The sequence below is a fragment of the Hylobates moloch genome, unplaced genomic scaffold (assembly GCF_009828535.3).
Source record: "Hylobates moloch isolate HMO894 unplaced genomic scaffold, HMol_V3 SCAFFOLD_5, whole genome shotgun sequence".
NCBI classification, from domain to species: Eukaryota; Metazoa; Chordata; class Mammalia; order Primates; family Hylobatidae; genus Hylobates; species Hylobates moloch.
Window position 1 is genome coordinate 135,122,597 of NW_026652280.1, and position 20,574 is coordinate 135,143,170.

Sequence of the window (20,574 nt, forward strand, 5' to 3'; positions counted from 1 at the left end):
TGCTTCAAAAGATTAGAAGTAATAAGTACACAAGCACACTGTGGATGACATTAGTTATATTTCAGTTTTTTTTTTTTTTTTTTTTGAGACAGAGTTTTGCTCTTGTTGCTCAGGCTAGAGTGCAGTGGCTCGATCGTGGCTCACTGCAACCTCCACCTCCCAGGTTCAAGCGATTCTCCTGCCTCAGCCTCCTAAGTAGCTGGGATTACAGGTGCCCACCACCATGCCTGGCTAATTTTTATATTTTTAGTAGAGACGGGGTTTCACCATGTTGGCCAGGCTGGTCTCGAACTCCTGAACTCAAGTGATCCTCCTGCCTCAGCCTCCCAGTGTTGGGATTACAGGTGTGAGCCACCGCACCCAGCCATATTTCAGATTTACTAGTGATGGCTTTGATAATGACTTTCTTATTGTAAGTTTTAGGTAATGTTATTTTTTCTGTTTCTCTGAATTATAATAAAGAATTGATCGATTAAACATTAATTTACTTTTCATTGTGCCAGGGATTGTACTATAAATATGACACATGCCTTAAAAAAAAGATATGTAAACAAATGGTAAGAGTACAACAATATGAGTGCTACAAGCTAGCATAGAATTATGCACACACTGCTGTGGAAACACAGAGGAAGGAAAGCGTCTCTAATTCTGGGAGGTAGAGTGGAGGTTGGAATACCGAGGCATTGTCAGGGAAGGCTTCCCAGAGCAGGTGAGGAATAGTGAAGGGAACAGAATATTGAAGAGAAATTATTTGCCAATGAGGTAACTGGAGGGAAAAAAAGGCATTTAACCAGAGAGTTCAGTAAGTCTAAAAGGTTTGGACTCTAGCTCTCTTGGTAAGTATGACGGTAACAAGTGTTTAGTATGGCTAGGGCAGAGAGACCTATACTGAGAGGTTGGTGATTGATTTCACTTTGTTTCTCATCCTCCACATCAACATTTATCAAGTCCTCTTGTTTCTATCTCAGAAATATCTCTGGAATATGGCTATTATCTCTAATTCCATCTCCACTTCACTCACTCACTCCAAGCCACTATCATCTCTAACGGGAACCATTGCAATAGCTTCCTTAATAGGTGTTTCTGCTGTCACTTTTACTCCCACTAAAATAATCATTTTAAAAAATCAGAAGCCAGGCATGGTGGCTTACACCTGTAATCCTAGCACTTTGAGTGGCTGAGGCAGGCAGATCATCTGAGGTCAGGAGTTTGAGACCAGCCTGGCCAACATGGTGAAACCCTGTCTATACTAAAAATACAAAAATTAGCCAGGTGTGGTGGTGTGCACCTGTGATTCCAAGTACTTGGGAGGCTGAGGCGGGAGAATTGCTTGAACCCAGAAGGCGGCAGTTTCAGTGAGCCAGGATCATGCCACTGCACTCCAGCCTGAGTGATAGAGCGAGACTCGGTCTAAAAAAAAAAAAAAATCAGATACAGTTAGTCCTTATTACAGCTCTGTGTAACACGGCTTCAGCCTGTCTGCTGCTCATGTCCTTCATAGCATGTATCTTAACCATATTAATTAATTAACTTTTTCATTTTTAGTTTTACTGACTACTAGACTGTGAACTTTAAGGAAAGCCATGCTTGTTTATATTCCCAGTGTTTAGCACAGAACAGAAACAAACAAATAAGAAGAGAAGGAAGGGAAAGGGGAAAGGTAAAAAGAGATATAATGATTAAATATAATGTGGTATTTTAAATGAGATTCAAGGAAAGAAAACAGATTAAAAACTAAGGAAATCTAGATAAACTATGGACTTTAGTTAATAATAATGTGTCAATATTGGTTTTTTAGCTGTAATAAATGTACCATACTAATGCAAAATGTTAATAATAAGGGAAAACTGCATTCAAAATATAAGGAATCCTCTATAATACCATTGCAACTTTTTTGTAAATGTAGAACTATTATAAAATTCCCAGTTTATTTAAAAGAAAGAGGAAAGAAAGGAGAAGTAGGCAATATACAGCTGAGGAAGTGGGTAGGGGTCAGTTAAGAAGTTTCTCATATGTCATGCTAATAAGTTTGACTTTTTCTGAAGTGAGGGAATGAAATGATTAGATTTGTATTTTAGAAAATGTAACTTTAATGCAAGGATTGGCGTACTTTTCTCTTAAAGGACCAGGTAGTCAATATTTTAGAATTATGTGCTGTATTAGTTCCCAAGCCGATGTAATAAAATGACCATGACTTTAGCGGCTTAAAACAACCAAAATGTATTTTCCCACAGTTCTGGAGACCAAGAGTCCAAAATCAAGGTGTTGGTAAGGCTGCACTGCCTCCATAAGCTCTAAGGGAAGACGAGGTTCCTTGTGTCTTCCAGGCGTTCCTTGGCTTCTTTGGCTTGTGGCCACATTACTCCGATCTCTGCCTTCATCTTTACATTGCCTTCTACTCCGTATGTGTCTTCTGTGTGTTTCTTTTAAAGATATTTGTTGTTAAATTTAGGGCCTACCTTGGTAATCCAGGATGATCTCATCTCAAGATTCTAATTTAATTATATCTGAAAAGACTTTTTTTCCAAATAAGTTAACATTCTGAGGTCCCAGAAACTAGAAGGTGAACATATCTTTTTGGGGCCATAACTCAACCCACTTCACAGGCCGTGTAGTTACTGAGTTGAAACTGCTCAGTACAGTAGCACCAAAGCAGCCATAGACAATACGTAAATGAAAAGAGTGTGACTATGTTCCAAAAACCTTTTATGGCCTGGCTTTCATCCAAAAGTTATAGTTTGTTGATTCCTAATGTCAGTATAGAGGGACAATTGGAAGACAGCAAATTAAGACAGTTAAACAAGTTAGGAGGGAATTATAATGGTAGCCATTAAGGAAGAGGAAGATTTGAATAAGACAACGGCAATAGAGGAGAGGGAAAGGAATTGAGAGTTAGTGAATAGAATCAACAAGAGTGGGTGATAGATTGCGGGGGATGGATAATTAAAGTTCATTAGAGAGGTGGGAATTATGAGTCACATAGTAGATCAATACTTCCAGTTTTCAAAAGAACAACTTGAGACTTTCTACTTCCATTGCTTGAGAAATACTACTTTTATCAAGACAAGTTTGTGTAACCCACACAGATGAGTACTGAAAAATAGAAAGGCTCAAAAAATGTTAAGATATTTTATTGTATAGCCAGAGACACAGTGTAAAGGATATTTTGAGGTCAGAGAAGACAATAATTAGCCAGTTGGTTTATTCCTTTTTTTTTTTTTTTTTTGAGATGGAGTTTTACTCTGTTGCCCAGGCTGGAGTACAGTGGTGCAATCTCAGCTCACTGCAACCTCCACCTCCCAGACTCAGGTGATTCTCCTGCCTCAGCCTCCCAAATAGCTGGAATGACAGGCATGCACCACCACACCCAGCTAATTTTGTATTTTTAGTAGAGATAGGGTTTCACCATGTTGGCCAGGCTGGTCTTGAACTCCCAACCTCAGGTGATCTGCCAGCCTCAGCCTACCAAAGTGCTGGGATTACAGGCATGAGCCACCACATGTGCCTGGTTTATTTCTTAGAAGGAACAAGACAGATCTGGCACGATGGTCAAATAGGAACAACTCCAGTCTGCAGCTCCCAGTGAGACCAACGCAGAAAGCTGGTGATTTCTGCATTTCCAACTGAGGTACCCGGTTTATCTCACTGGGACTGGTTAGACAGCGGGTGCAGCCCACAGAGGGTGAGCAGAAGCAGGATGGGGCATCACCTCACCCGAGAAGTGCAAGGAGTGGGGGAGCCTCCCTCCCCCAGCCAAGGGAAGCTGTGAGGGACTATGCTATCAGGCCCAGATACTACACTTTTCCCACATTTTTGCAACCTGCAGACCAGGAGATTCTCTAGTTTGCCTACATCACCATGGCCCTGGGCAGCTCTTTGGGGAGGCACTGAGCTAGCTGCAGTATTTTTTTTCCATACCCCAGTGGTGCCCGGAACCCCAGTGAGACAGAACCATTCACTCCCCTGGAAAGGAGGCTGAAGCCAGGGAGCCAAGTGGTCTCGCTCAGCAGGTCCCACTCCCACAGAGCCCAGCAAACTAAGAACCACCGGCTTGAAATTCTTGCTGCCAGCACAGCAGTCTGAAGTTGACCTGAGACAATTGAGCTTGGTTGGGGCAGGGGCATCTGCCATTACTGAGGCTTGAGTAAGTGATTTTCCCCTCACAGTGTTAAGGAAGCTGCTGGGAAGTTTGGGGGAACTCACTGCAGCATGGCAAAGTGGCTGTGTCCAGACTGCCTCTCTAGATTCCTCCTCACTGGGCAGGGCATCTCTGAAAGAAAGGCAGCAGCTCCAGTCAGGGGCTTATAGATAAACTCCCATCCCCTGGGACAGAGCACCTGGCAGGGGGGTGGTGGGGAGGCAGGGAGTGAGGGGCAGGGGCTGCTGTGGGTGCAGCTTCAGCAGACTTAAACGTTCCTGACTGGTGGCTCCGAAGAGAGCAGCGGATCTCCTAGCACCACGCTTGAGCTCTGCTAAGGGACAGACTGCCTCCTCACGTGGATCCCTGACCTTCATGCCTCCTGACTGGTTGATACCTCCCAGCAAGGGTCGGCAGATAACTCATACAGGAGAGCTCCAGCTGGCATCAGGCGGGTGCCCCTCTGGGATGAAGCTTCCAGAGGAAGGAATAGGCAGAAATCTTTGCTGTTCTGCAGCCTCCACTGGTGATACCCAGGCAACAGTGTCTGGAATGGACCTCCAGCAAACTCCAGCAGACCTGCAGCAGAGGGTCCTGACTGTTAGAAGTAAAACTAACAAACAGAAAGCAATAACATCAACATCAACATCAACAAAAAGGACACCACCTCAAAAACCCCATTGAAAGGCCATCAGCGTCAAAGATCAAAGGTAGATAAATCCACGAAGATGAAGAAAAACCAGTGCAAAAATACCGAAAATTCCAAAAACCAGAACGCCTCTTTTCCTCCAAATGATTGCAACTCCTCTCCAGCAAGGGCACAAAACTGGATGGAGAATGAGTTTGACAAATTGACCGGAGTAGGCTTCAGAAGGTGGGTAACAACAAACTCCTCTGAGCTAAAGGCGCATGTTCTAACCCAATGCATGGAAGCTAAGAACCTTGATAAAAGTCTACAGGAACTGCTAACTAGAATAACCAGTTTAGAGAAGAACATAAATGACCCGATGGAGCTGAAAAACACAGCATGAGAACTTCGTGAAGCATACAGAAGTATCAATAGCTGAATCAATTAAGTGGAAGAAAGGATATCAGAGATTAGAGATCAACTTAATGAAATAAAGCAGGAAGACAAGATTAGAGAAGAATGAATAAAAAAGAATGAACAAAGCCTCCAAGAAATGTGGGACTATGTGAAAAGACCAAACCAATGGTTGAAAGTGACAGGAGAATGGAATGAAGTTGGAAAACACACTTCAGGATATTTTCCAGGAGAACTTCTCCAACCTAGCAATATAGGCCAACATTCAAATTCAGGAAATACAGAGAACACCACTAAAATACTCCTTGAGAAGGGCAACCCCAAGACACATAATCATCAGATTCTCCAAGGTTGAAATGAAGGAAAAAATATTAAGGGCAACCAGAGAGAAAGGTCAGGTTACCTACAAAGGGAAGCCCATCAGACTAACAGTGGATCTCTCTGCAGAAACACTACAAGCCAGAAGAGAGGGGGGTCAATATTCAGCATTCTTAAAGAAAAGAATTTTCAACCCAGAATTTCATATCCAGACAAACTAAGCTTCATAAGCGACAAATTGACAGAAGTAGGCGAAGGAGAAATAAAATCCTTTACAGACAAGCAAATGCTGAGGGATTTTGTCACTACCAGACCTGCCTTACAAGAGCTCCTGAAGGAAGCACTAAATATGGAAAGGAAAAACTGGTACCAGCCACTGCAAAAACATACCAAAATATAAAGACCAATGACACTATGAAGAAACTGCATCAACTAATGTGCAAAATAACCAGCTAGCATCATGATGACAGGATCAAATTCACACATAACAATATTAACCTTAAATGTAAATGGGCTAAATGCCCCAATTAAAAGACACAGACTGGCAAATAGGATAAAGAGTCAAGAACCATTGGTATGCTGTATTCAGGAGACCCATTTCATGTGCAAAGACACACATAGGCTCAAAATAAAGGGATAGAGGAATATTTACCAAGCAAATAGAAAGCAAAAAAAAGCAGGGGTTGCAATTCTAGTCTCTGATAAAACAGACTTTAAACCAACAAAGATCAAAAAAGACAAAGAAGGGCATTACATCATGGCAAAGGGATCAATGCAACAAGAGCTAACTATCCTAAATATATATGCACCCAATACAGGAGCACCCAGATTCATGAAGCAAGTTCTTAGAGACCCATAAAGAGACTTAGACTCCCACACAATAATAGTGTCAATATTAGACAGATCAACAAGACAGAAAATTAACAAGGATATTCAGGACTTGAACTCAACTCTGGACCAAGTGGACCTAATTGACATAATCCATCACATAAACATAACTCTCAACCCCAAATCAACAGAATATACATTATTCTCAGCACCACATAGCACTTATTCTAAAAAAAGGCCACATAATTGGAAGTAAAAGACTCCTCAGCAAATGCAAAAGAACAGAAATCATAACAAACAGTCTCTTAGACAACAGTGCAATCAAACTAGAACTCAGGATTAAGAAACTCACTCAAAACCGCTCAACTACATGGAAACTGAACAACCTGCTCCTCAATGACTACTGGGTAAATAATGAAATCAAGGCAGAAATAAAGATGTTCTTTGAAACTAATGAGAACAAAGACACAATGTACCAGAATCTCTGGGACACAGCTAAAGCAGTGTTAAGAGGGAAATTTATAGCACTAAACACCCACATCAGAAAGCAGGAAAGATCTAAAATCCTTTAATTGTGTCCTAACGTCACAATTAAAAGAACTAGAGAAGAAAGGCAAACACATTCAAAAGGTAGCAGAAGGCAAGAAATAACTAAGAGCAGAACTCAAGGAGATAGAGACACAAAAAACCCTTCAAAAAAATCAATGAATCCAGGAGCTGGTTTTTTGAAAAGATTAACAAAGTAGATAGACTGCTAGCCAGACTCATAAAGAAGAAAAGAGAGAAGAATCAAATAGACAAAATAAAAAATGATAAAGGGGATATCACTGCTGATCCCACAGAAATACAAACTACCATCAGAGAATACTATAAACACCTCTATGCAAATAAACTAGAAAATCTAGAAGAAATAGATAAATTACTGGACATGTACACTCTCCCAAGGCTAAACCAGGAAGCAGTTGAATCCCTGAATAGACCAATAACAAGTTCTGAAATTGAGGCAGTAATTAATAACCTACCAACCAAAAAAAGCCCAGCACCAGAATGATTCACAGCTGAATTCTACCAGAGGTACAAAGAGGAGCTGGTGCCATTCCTCCTGAAATTATTCCAAACAATAGAAAAAGAGGGACTCCTCCCTAACTCATTTTATGAGGCCAGCATCATCCTGATACAAAAGCCTGGCAGAGACACACACACACAAAAAGAAAATTTCAGCCCAATATCCCTGATGAACATCAATGCAAAAATCCTCAATAAAATACTGGCAAACTGAATACAGCAGTACATCAAAAAGCTTATCCACCACGATCAAGTTGGCTTCATCCCTGGGATGCAAGGCTGGTTCAACGTACGCAAATCAATAAACGTAATCCATCACATAAACAGAACCAAAGACAAAAACCACATGATTATCTCAATAGATGCAGAAAAAGTCTTCGACAAAATTCAACATCTCTTCACGCTAAAAACACTCAGTAAACTAGGTATTGATGGGACATATCTCAAAATAATAAGAGCTATTTATGACAAACCCACAGCCAATATTATACTGAATGGGCAAAAGCTGGAAGCATTCCCTTTGAAAACTGGTACAAGACAAGGATGCCCTCTCTCACAACTCCAATTCAACATAGCTCGGAAATCCTGGCCAGGGCAATCTGGCAGGAGAAAGAAATAAAGCATATTCAAATAGGAAGAGAGGAAGTCAAATTGTCTCTGTTTGCAGATGAGATGATTGTATATTTAGAAAACCCCATCATTTCAGCCCCAAAACTCCTTAAGCTGATAAGCAACTTCAGCAAAGTCTCAGGATACAAAATCAATGTGCAAAAATCACAAGCATTCCTATACACCAATAACAGACAAACAGAGAGCCAAATCATGAGTGAACTCCCATTCACAATTGCTACAAAGAAAATAAAATACTTAGTAATACAACTTACAAGGGATGTGAAGGACCTCTTCAAGGAGAACTACAAACCACTGCTCAAGGAAATAAGAGAGGACACAAACAAATGGAAGAACATTCCATGCTCATGGATAGGAAGAATCAATATTGTGAAAATGGCCATACTGCCCAAAGTAATTTATAGATTCAATGCTTTTCCCATCAAGCTACCATTGGCTTTCTTCACAGAATCAGAAAAAACTACTTTAAATTTCATATGGAACCAAAAAAGAGCCTGTATAGCCAAGACAATCCTGAGCAAAAAGAGCAAAGCTGGAGGCATCAAGCTACCTGACTTCAAACTATACTACAAGGCTACAGTGACCAAAATAGCCTGGTACTGGTACCAAAAGAGATATATGGACCAATAGAGCAGAACAGAGGCCACAGAAATAACACCACACATCTACAACCATCTGATCTTTGACAAACCTGACAAAAACAAGCAATGGGGAATGGATTCTCTATTTAATAAATGGTGCTGGGAAAACTGGCTAGCCATATGCAGAACACTGAAACTGGACTCCTTCCTTACACCTTATACAAAAATTAATTCAAGATGGATTAAAGACTTACATGTAAAACCTAAAACCATAAAAACCCTAGAAGAAAACCTAGGCAATACCATTCAGAACATAAACATGGGCAAAGACTTCGTGACTAAAACACCAAAAGCAATGGCAACAAAAGCCAAAATTGATAAATGGGATCTAATTAAACTAAAGAGTTTCTGCACAGCAAAAGAAACTATCATCAGAGTGAACAGTCAACCTGAAGAATGGGAGAAAATTTTTGCAATCTACCCATCTGACAAAGGGCTACTATCCAGAATCTACAAAGAACTTAAACAAATTTATAAGAAAAAAACAAACAACCCCATCAAAAAGTGGGCAAAGGATATGAAGAGACACTTTTCAAAAGAAGACATTTATGGGAACCACAAACATGAGAAAAAACTCATCATCACTGATCATTGGGGAAATGCAAATCAAAACCACACTTAGATACCATCTCAAGCAAGTTGGAATGGTGATTGTTAAAAGTCGGGAAACAACAGATGCTGGAGAAAATGTGGAGAAATAGGAAAGGTTTTACACTGTTGGTGGGCATGTAAATTAGTTCAACCATTGTGGAAAACAGTGGCGATTCCTCAAGGATCTAGAACCAGAAATACCATTTGACCCAGCAATCCCATTACTGGATATATACCCAAAGGATTATAAATCATTCTATAAAGACACATGCACACGTACGTTTATTGCAGCACTATTCACAATAGCAAAGACTTGGAACCAACCCAAATACCCATCAATGTTAGACTGGGTAAAGAAAATGTGGCACGTATACACCATGGAATACTATGCAGCCATAAAAAAGAATGAATTCGTGTTCCTTGCAGGGACATGGATGAAGCTGGAAACCATCATTCTCAGCAAACCAACACAGGAATAGAAAACCAAATACCACATACTCTCATTCATAAGTGGGAGTTGAACAATGAGAACACATAGACACAGGGAGTGGAATATCACACGCTAGGGCCTGTTGTAGGGTGGGGAGCCATGGGAGGGAGAGCATTAGGACAAATACCTAATGCATGTGGGGCTTAAAACCTAGATGACGGGTTGATGGGTGCAGCAAACCACCATGGTACATATATACCTATGTAACAAACCTGCACGTTCTGCACACGTATCCCAGAACTTGAAGTATAATAAATAAACTTTTTTAAAAAGAAGGAACAAGACAGTGCTAGGAAGAATGTCTTTTCTTATTAAAGACGTCAGTGTGTAAATAGTTCCCCCCATCATGCAGAGTAAGATGGCTGAGGTTATTATTTATAATTACTATGTATATATCTACTTATAGTTTATAAAGTTGTGGCATAATACATCATGTCATTTGATCCTCACATCTCTGAGGTAAGGAGGACAGATATTATTATTATACCTGAAGTGAAGCGAACTTAAGTAACATTTTCAAGGTCACACAGATAGCAAACAATTGTGTGCAGATGCATTCTGGTTTCCTTATTTCAAATCTTGGGCTGTTTCCTTTGCATTGTCTATGAAGTTGGATCAGAGAACTGTGACAATGTGTGGCCCATAAAGCTGGGTTGGTCAGCATGACCAGGAAGATAAAGATGAGATTAATGAGCTTCTTAACTAGGCAGCTGGGGTGGCCTTCCAGCTGTCCTTAAAGGGCAGGTGGCCAAAATAAAAAATGCAGCCTTGAGAGCAAAAGCAGAACACAGCATGGGCCAAAATGATGAGAGAAACTGGACCCAGAGCAGGGTTACAAAAATTATGGAGTGCAGAGATAAAGCAGCAATGTCATGAATGTAACCCAAAAGAGTGGGTGCCACACTCGCCAGTGCAGCAGTTACTTGCAGAGTTTGTTAGCAATGTAGCTTCTCCAGCTGTAATTTAGGACTTCAGCTTAGAACCAAGTCTGCTGATTCAGCCAATGTGGGCTGGGGGTGGGGGGACATGAAAAACCCCCTTTCCCACTCTAGAAAAGCTGAAAATCTGATAGAAAACATCCATTAAATAAGCCAGAAGATAAAAGCAGCAGAAAGTATCTAGAGAGATTTTTGATGTTAGGGTAGCAAAATGTTGGCACTATAATATATTTTTAAGAAAAAGCAGAGGGGGTCTAGGCCTCTTTTAGAAAATAATTTAATAATATTTGTTGACACCTGCCTTGTGCACAGTAATAGGCTAGATACTAGAAGTGCAGAAGTGAGTAAGAAATTAAGACAGACTTGGTCCTCATTCTCAGGGAGCTTACACTATAGATGGAAGACTTATATTAAATAATTATATAGTTATTGTATAATGTTTTATTATGCAACAGTATGAATGTAAGAATGGAGGATGTCAAAACAGGGACAGACAACAGGGGAGCCTGACCCTGTCTGGGAAATCAGGCAAGGATCATCCCCTGAGGAAACAGCATATGATTTCAGATCTGAAGAATTAGTAGGACTGGTCAAGAAAAGGGAGTGAGGAGGACAAAATAGGTACCCCAGTAGAATATAAATTTGCTGCTTCAAAAAATATTTACTAAGAACTCACAATATGCCAAGTATTCTTCAGTTCTGGAATACAGCATTAAATAAGATGAATAAATGTTGAGCTTTATATCCCAGTTTATGAAACAAGAGAAAATTTAAAAAATTAATAAACAGGAAATCAGCTGATAATAACAATATTGTGAGATTTCAGTTCTCCCCAAATCAATCTGTTGACTCAATGCAATGCCAATAAAAATCCCAGCGGGACTTTTCATGGAATTTGACAAACCAATTCTCATATTTATATGGAAACTCATATAAAAAGGAAGTCTTAAAGAATAAGGTTAGAAAACCCCTATTACCGAATACCAAGACTTATTTTAAAGTGGTAATTTAGACAATGTGGTATTGGTATAAGGATAGAAAAACAGACAATGGAACACTATAGAGCTCAAAAACAAACTTACTTTTGGTATATGACAAAGGTGCCGCTGTAGTTTTGTGAGGGAAAAGGTGGTCTTTTCAATAAATAGTGCCAGATTAATTGAATATTCATGTGGAAAATTAATACACAAAATCAATACTTGTGCAAATGAAAGCAATAACACTACTAGAAGATAACATACAGCTTTATGACCTGGGATAGGCCAAGATTTCTTAAACCGGGAGCTAATCAAAAAGGAAAATATTGATAAATTGAGCATCGCTAAAATTAAGAACGTCCATTTATCAAAGGACCTTATTAAGAGGAGGTAAAAATTGGGACAGGCATTTATATATGCCCCCCAAAAGTTACATAAATGGACAATAAAATGTGAAAAAGTGCCCAGGCTTCTTGGCAATAAGAGAAATATAAATTAGGCCGGGCGCGGTGGTTCACGCCTGTAATCCCAACAGTTTGGGAGGCCGAGGCGGGTGGATCATCTGAAGCCAGGAGTTCGAGACCAGCTTGGCCAACATGGTGAAACCCCATCCCTACTAAAAATACAAAAAATTAGCCAGGCGTGGTGGCACGCACCTGTAATCCCAGCTACTCAGGAGACTGAGGTGGGAGAATTGCTTGAACCCGGGAGGCAGAGGTTGCAGTGAGCCGAGATCATACCATTGCTCTCCAGCGTGGGTGACAGAGCGAGACTCTGGAAAAAAAAAAAAAAAAGGCAGGGAGGAAATATAAATTAAAACCACAGTGGGATACTACCTCACACTTTTCAGAATACTACCAAGAATTAGGTAGGGTGTGGTGACTCACATCCGTAATACCAGCACTTTGAGAGGCCGAGGCGGGTGGATTACCTGAGCTCAGGAGTTGAGACCATCGTGAGCAACATGGCAAAACCCTGCCTCTACCAAAAATACAAAACTTAGCTGGGCATGGTGGTGTGTGCCTGTAGTTCCAGCTACTCTGGAGGCTGAGGTAGGAGAATGGCTTGAACCTGGGAGGCGGAGAGCCAAGATTGTGCCACTGCACTCCAGCCTGGGTGACAGAGTGAGACTGTCTTAAAAAAAAAAAAAGAGGAATTAGCTAGGGTGTGGAGCAATTAGTGAAAGTGTAAATTGGTATAACCATTTTGAAAAATAGCTTGGCAGTATCTGCTAAAACTGAACATGTGCATATTGTATGATTCTGCTCCCAGTTGTAAACCAAACAGAGATACATTCATAAGTGCACTAAGAAACGTGTGTGAATGTTCACAGCAACATTATTTGTAATAGCTCCCAAACAGGAACAACCAAAATATCCATCAACAAAAGAATGCATAAACAAATTTGGTTTATTCTTAAACTGGAACACTAGACAGCAATGAAAGTCAACAAATCTACTACATGAAACAATCATAAGCATGAACATAATATTGAGCAAAGGAAGGCAGTAACGTAAGAGTACATATCATATGATTCAATTTATATAAAGTTCAAGTACAGGCAATATTAATTTATGGAAGTTGTATTGGAGGGAGATTATTTTATTTTTTGATTGTGGGATGGGATGGGAATACAAAAGTGTTCACATTGTAAAAAATCATGAAGCTATATACTTAAGATTTTTGTACTTTTCTGTATGTAGGTGTGCTAGAACTCAAAGCATTTGCTTAAGAATTAAGACCATCCAAACCTCTAAATCTCTCTCCTTAGTGAGAAGGCATTGGTGGCTATAACCTGAATAGCAACTTATTAAGAAAAATTAGTAGCAGAAATTATTAGAGTTAAACATTTCAGAAAAAGTGTTTAAAATTTATCTTTTGTGTGATTTAATTTCATACAATTACTTTTATTCTAACATCCCAATTAGAGGATATTCAGGTATAACTGAAGAAAAATTACATGGTGTATTAGGGTAGGTGAAGCTACAATGTGGTAATAATGTTCTCCCCTCCCCTTCACCCCCCTGCTCCCAAATCTCAATGGCTTAAAAAAACAAAAGTTTATTTCTTGCGCTTAACAGTCTAATGAGATGTTTGACAGGTGGCTTTCCACTTGACGGTTCAGGGACTCAGGCTCTTTCTGTCTCATGACTCTGCTTTCTTCTAAGATCTTGAGTTCCTCCTAGATCCTCTGTCTGGACAGCCAAGGAGCAAATAGAAAGTGGAAAAGACATACTATTTGTTAACCGCCTTGGCTCTGGGATGACACATCCCTTCCAATCGCACAGTAAGAATTCGTCTCTTGATCCTGTAAAAGACAGTGGGACTGGGAAATGTAGTAAACACTGTGCAGAGGAAGAACAAACACATTTAGTGAGGCTCCAGATATCTCTGACACATCTGGAACCCAAGACAGACCATGAGGTCACTAGAGAAATGCTCAACAAAGAACTGCCAGGGAATGGGCATTCTAACAGAAAGAGTTACAAAATGGCGTCTTAATCAGGAATCCTGTTGCATTCAGAGATTTAAAAAAGAAGTCAGAAAAGGAACAGCCTTTCATGATTTGACAGAAAGAAGTTTTTGTGAGGGAGATAGTAATTAGAAAAAAACTGAGATGGAGCCTCTATTGTATTAGAGGAAGAAATATATCAAGGTTAAATATTTGAAGCAGACTGTTGGGAAGTTAGTGAATTCATGAGATATTGTACCGGTCAGTGAGACTTTAAGGCGAGGGAAACAAAACAGAGAGACAAGGCAGGCAGGACTATAAAATATTTTGCATTCTTTTGCCCTCGAGAGTAAGGAAGTCAAGAATACAGTATATATTTCACCAAAAAAGAGTTAAATTCTCACAGGAAAACCTCAGGTTTTACCCACTTCCCAGCATCCCTGACAATGGAAGCTGTACTTAATGGTAATAATTATAATAAAGAAAAACATGTAGGAAACAGTAATTAGACTCTGATGTGAATGGAGTTGTTCAAAATGGTGTTCCTAACCACTTAGCTTCACTTTGGGAGAAGACTGGGGACGAGAGGGTGGGGTTTATGTCTCAGAAAATAAGGTCGGGAGGTGAAGAATGTGAATTATTTTAAGACAGTTAATTTTGGTCTTCTCATGTAAGAGAGCTACTGGGAATTAAGCGTATCTGTTATTTCTTCTATCAACCTTGGTCAAAGTTGCTGTAGACAATAACTTGTATCTACATTGTCTCTCTGCCTAATCAACTCACATAGCTGCCTGGAAGGAATCTTACACTTGGAATGACAGGTGCACATTCTTCTGGTGCCCTGTGTGAAAGGACACGGAATTGTAGAATCTGCTGCTTTGACTATTCTCCCTGTCCTTATTACCACCTAGAAGTGCTGAGACTGAACCCAAGGTGTGTTAGGATAAGGCTAGCCTGCTGAAACAAAGACTACATAAATTCAGTTTTTTTTAAAGAAGGTATATTAGTCTGCTCTCACACTGCTATAAAGAAATACCCGAGACTGGGTAATTTATAAAGGAGAGAGGCTTAATTGACTCAGTTCCAGATGGCTGAGGAGGATTCAGGAAACTTAATAATCGTGGCAGAAGGCAAAGGAGAAGCAGGCAAAGAAGAACCTTCTTCACAGGGTGGCAGGACGGAGTGAGTGGAGGCAGGGGAAATGCCAGACTCTTATAAAACCGTCGGATCTTTTGAGACTCACTCACTATCATAAGAACAGCATGAGGGAAACTGCATCCATGACCCAATTACCTCCACCTAGTCCCGCCCTTGACAAGTGGGGGTTTTGGGGATTATAATTCAAGATGAGATTTTGGGTGAGAATACAACCAAACCATATCAGAAGTAAAGGTTTGTTCCACCTAAGTAATGGTCTGCTGTGATTGTCCCAGGCTAGCAGACAGCCGTTCTGATGGTGATAATTTAAGGATCCAGGTTTCATCCATCGTGTTGTACTGTCATCCCTGGGGCATTGCTGCCATCTGCATGGTTAAAAGTGGGTCACTGGTGGGAAAGAGAATGTATCTGAATGTCTGAATCAGAAGTGATACACTTCACTTTCATCACGTTTTATTGGCAGGAACTCAGTTGTGTTATTCCACTTAACTGCAAGTTGGGGTCACAAACGCTGTCCCTAGTGAGATAAGCCCAGTTATAAATTCATTTATATGAAAGATGAGAAAAATGGATGTTGGTGGATATTTGGCAGTATCTATCCAGGAAGAATAGAGAAACAGAATCACTCAAATTATTTTACACCTATTAGTAAAGAAATATATAGTTGAACTTTGTTCATACTACAGTTGTGTACACCATTTATTGTAAAATATTCTCAAATTCTGAAAATTATGATTTTTGAAACTACCATTGTACATTACAGTTGCAGAGAATTTTTATCCCCAATTTTGACTTATCTTTAAACGACCAAGATTTCTAAGTCTATATCTTTAAGATTTTCTGTTCCCTCCTTTTCTAAGTCAAATTATTAATGATAAATAAGCAAATACATTGAAAGTTGGGAGCGATGTAGTTACTATAAAGAAATGAAGGCAGAAGTTCCTTTTTGCAGTAAGTTTGTAAAGCAATAATCCTAAAAATTTGTTTGAAAGTTCATATTAACACACTGAAAGTGTAGCCTTGTTAGTTACAGAATATGAGACTTTGTGATTTAGAGTACATAGAGTAAGATACTGAAAGATAATCTTACTTTTTGGTTTTGAATAAAGCTAGAAAGAACGTTTTATACAAGTCTTGGTGTGTTCAAGGAAATCACATATCTTGGCCCAATACTTTAGTAATATACAAGACTTAAAATAGGTCCTGTTCTGTATTTTTATTAAGGTAGTGATTTCACTGATATAAACAACTGTCATAATTCATTAAAATGTATCTTTTAAATAGGTGCAGTTTATTGTACATAAACATTATACATACCAATTTATTTCTTCTGGTATGGAGGAAGAAATGAGAAGCATGAGAAATGCAAAATATGTGGGTAACTGTGGAAAACTATTTTTTCTATTAGTTTCTTTAAAATATATATAATTTTGAAAAGCAAAAATTAGAACATTGCCTTGAGGGGTTTAAAATATTATGTAGAAGTAATGTATAGAACAACTATAACATAAATTATGGCAGGAATGGGAGTAAATAGACCTAGATTGCCACAAAAAGTACTATATTAACTCTAAGCAGACTGTGAAAAGTTTAAGGATATATATTGCAATACCTAAAGCAACTACTTTAAAAGCTATGAAAAGGTATGATTAAAAAGCGAAGAGAGGCCAGGCACGGTGGCTCAAGCCTGTAATCCCAGCATTTTGGGAGGCCGAGGCGGGTGGATCACGAGGTCAGGAGTTCAAGACCAGCCCGGACAAGATAGCATAAACCCTGTCCCTACTAAAAATACAAAAATTAGCCAGGTGTGGTGGCAGGCGCTTGTAATCTCAGCTACTTGGGAGGCTGAGGCAGAGAATTTCTTTATTATTTATTTTTATTTTTTTATTTTTATTTTTTAAAAGTACAAACAAAAAGATGTATATCAAACATATTAGAAAGGTTGCACATGGGAAGACGGGGAATAGAAATAGGGAGTGGGAATTAAAGAAAATAAATGAGAGAGGGACTTTGTATGGATCAATGATAATAACTCAATCCTCTATTTGACAAAGAAGAAGAAGGAAGAGGAAGAAAAAGAAAGTGGGATAAAGGATCAGAAAGGGAGGAAAACAGAAAAAATTAGAGTATGACTCCAGGTTAGACCTGTTTTGTTGTCGCTTGGTTGGTTGGTTGATTTGTCTGTTGTATTTTTCATATGTTTCACCATGTTGGCCAGGCTGGTCTCGAACTCCTAGCGGCAGAGAATTTCTTGAACCCAGGAGGCAGAGGTTGCAGTGAGCCGAGATCACACCACTGCACTCCAGCCTGGGCAACAGAGCAAAATTCCATCTCAAAAAAAAAAAAAAAAACAAAAAAAAACTAAGAGATTCAAATTAAAATATAAGAAATATTTAATAATCTGAAAGAGGGCAGGAAAGGGAGAATGAAGAAATGAAAACTGAGATGACAAGTAGAAAATTAATAAAATAGTAGACTGAACCCAACCATATCAATAATTACATTAAATATAAATTGACTAAACACTCCAATGAAGAAACAAAGATTATCAGACTAGATTAAACAGCAGACGTGACCATCTGCTGACTACAAGGAAGTACTCTAAATATGGAGATACACTTTAAGTATAAAAATAAAAATAAGATAAAAATATAGATATTTACATTAATGGAATTATAGTCCAGAAATAGAACCACACATATATGGCTGATTGATTTTTCAGTGAAGTTGCCAAAACAATTCAAAGGGAAAATGAAATCAACAAACTGCTGGAAAATCTGGATGTCTATATACAAACAAAAAGAAAAAAAGAACATCTACTCTTATGTCACATAATATGGAAAATTAGCTGAAATGGATGACAGACCTAAAGATAAGCTAAAACTGCAAAACTACTGGAAAATAAGATAGGTGCAAATCTTCACCAACTTGACATAGGCAAACATTTCTTAGACTAAGACACAAAAAGAATGAATCATGAAAGAAAAAATTTATGAATTAGATTTCATCAGCATGAAATATTTTCTTTGGAAGACACTATTAAGAAAATGAAAAGACAGGCCACAGTATGGGAGAAAATACTCTCTGTCATGTATTTGACAAAGGACTGACTGGTATTTAGATAAAGACCTCAACTCAACAGTAAGAAGACACCTCAATAACATTTTATAAAAGATATTGAGTACATGAAAAGATGCTCAGCTTTATTAATCATTAGATACCATTACAACCATTAGAAAAAATGGAAAAGACTGACAAAGCAAGTGTTGGCAAAGCAGAATTAGCTGGAACTCAAACACAGCTGTCAGGAATGCAAAATGGTACAATTACTCTGAAAAACAATATGGAACTTTCTTAAAAAGGTAAACATGCCTATCATATAATCTAGTTATTCTACTCTTACGTATATACCCAAAGTAAATGGAAACATATGACCATATAAAAACTTTTACACAAATGTTCATAGCAATGTCATTCACTATAACTCCAAACTGAAAACAACCTGAATGCCCATCAGCCAGTGAATGGATTAAAAAGTGTATTATATTCATATATGGAATAGTATTATCCAATCATACTAAATGATATTGAATAATATTCAGCAAAAGAAATGAGTTACTCATATATAAAACAATAGGGATAAATCTGAAAATCATTAGACTAAATGAAAGAAACCAGACACAAAAGAATACATGATATATGATACTTTTTATATAAAATACAACTACTATATAATGATAAAAAGCAGCCGGGCGCGGTGGCTCACGCTTGTAATCCCAGCACTTTGGGAGGCCGAGGCGGGCGGATCACGAGGTCAGGAGATCGAGACCACGGTGAAACCCCGTCTCTACTAAAAATACAAAAAATTAGCCGGGCGTGGTGGCGGGCGCCTGTAGTCCCAGCTACTCGGAGAGGCTGAGGCAGGAGAATGGCGTGAACCCGGGAGGCGGAGCTTGCAGTGAGCCAAGATTGCGCCACTGCAGTCCAGCCTGGGTGACAGAGCGAGACTCCGTCTCAAAAAAAAAAAAAAAAAAAAAAAGCAGATCAGTGTTTGCCTGCAGCCAAGGGCAGGTGGAACAACTGACTGTAAAGGAAATGAAGAAATTTGGCGGGCGGCGGGGGGGGGTTCCTAGAAATGTTCTGTATTTTTTTTGTTGTTAAGGTGGTGATTTCACAGATATATGTAACTATTGTAACTCATTAAATTGTGCCTTTTAAATAGATGCAGTTTATTGTACCTAAATTATTCATCAATAAATTTTATAAGGAAAAAACAGGAAAACCTTTTTCATATAATTCTTCATAGTTGAAATCTATTTCTCACCCAATAACAACCCTAATTCAATGGTACTAGTTCAGCCTTCTGAAACCACGCCTATAAAAGCATAAACAAAGAATATTTATTCCACTGCGAGTCCCTCAAATATTTGAAAAGAGCCAATTTTTTTAGCCTTTTCTTCTCTGTATTATATACTACCATTCCTCAATCCTCCAGCTTGTTTTTTTTTTTTTTTACATATTGTTTAAGTCCCAGGCTCTTTAACTTTCCTATTTTCCCACCTTCGAAAACACTTTGTTGTCAATATTCCTTATAAACCAAATGCAAAACTCCAAGTGTTAATCTGCTAAGTCTTGTTCAATGGGAAGAGTATGGCTTGTGGAAAGAGCAGGAGACTGGGTATATAGAAATTTGAGTTTGCTGGCTCTGCCAATGAAGCAAAGCAATAACTATATATTTCTCAATATAATGAGGGAGTTGGAATTATTTATTTTACCTAAGATTTTATTCATTTTTAGTATTCAGAAATGAAAGTATAGGTAAGAAACTTCTGAGAAACTTTCTCAATTAAGAAATACAAATCAACTGAGACATTCTAATCACAAGTTACTGAGGCCTAAAAATATTTTTTGGTTTAGATGTTAGGGTAATCATAGAAAATTAAAAAAAAATTTGGTATGATTTGAAAACAATCATTTAGCTTTGTATTTAATTTGTATCCATTTTTCTATTTGCATATGTATCATTAGCCCCTAATTTCTGATGTTGGAGATTTTTCCAGTCATGTGCTTTAAACTAATAAGAACAAATACTGCACTTGATCTTATCCAAAAGGCTGAGAAGTGATGCAGTCATGTGCTTTCAGACCATGCAGGTTTGTGACTTGCTACAAAATCTCTGTGAGTTCAAAACATTCATAACATATGGCAGCTCAGATGTTAGGTTGGGAGAAATAGCTGTTTAGAGGATGCTTTGCTATAAATATTTTAATGTGATTTGTGTATATGAATATGTTGGGAAACATGTC

General features: G+C 38.7%; 1 protein-coding gene and 1 pseudogene across 2 annotated transcripts in view; one reads left to right on the forward strand and one right to left on the reverse strand.

Annotated features, from left to right (window-relative positions):
• HFM1 (helicase for meiosis 1) overlaps positions 1-20,574 on the forward strand; it is a 215,633-nt gene that overhangs the window by 53,843 nt on the left and 141,216 nt on the right. The window lies entirely within an intron of this gene.
• LOC116470138 (U2 spliceosomal RNA) lies at positions 20,258-20,394 on the reverse strand (annotated as a pseudogene).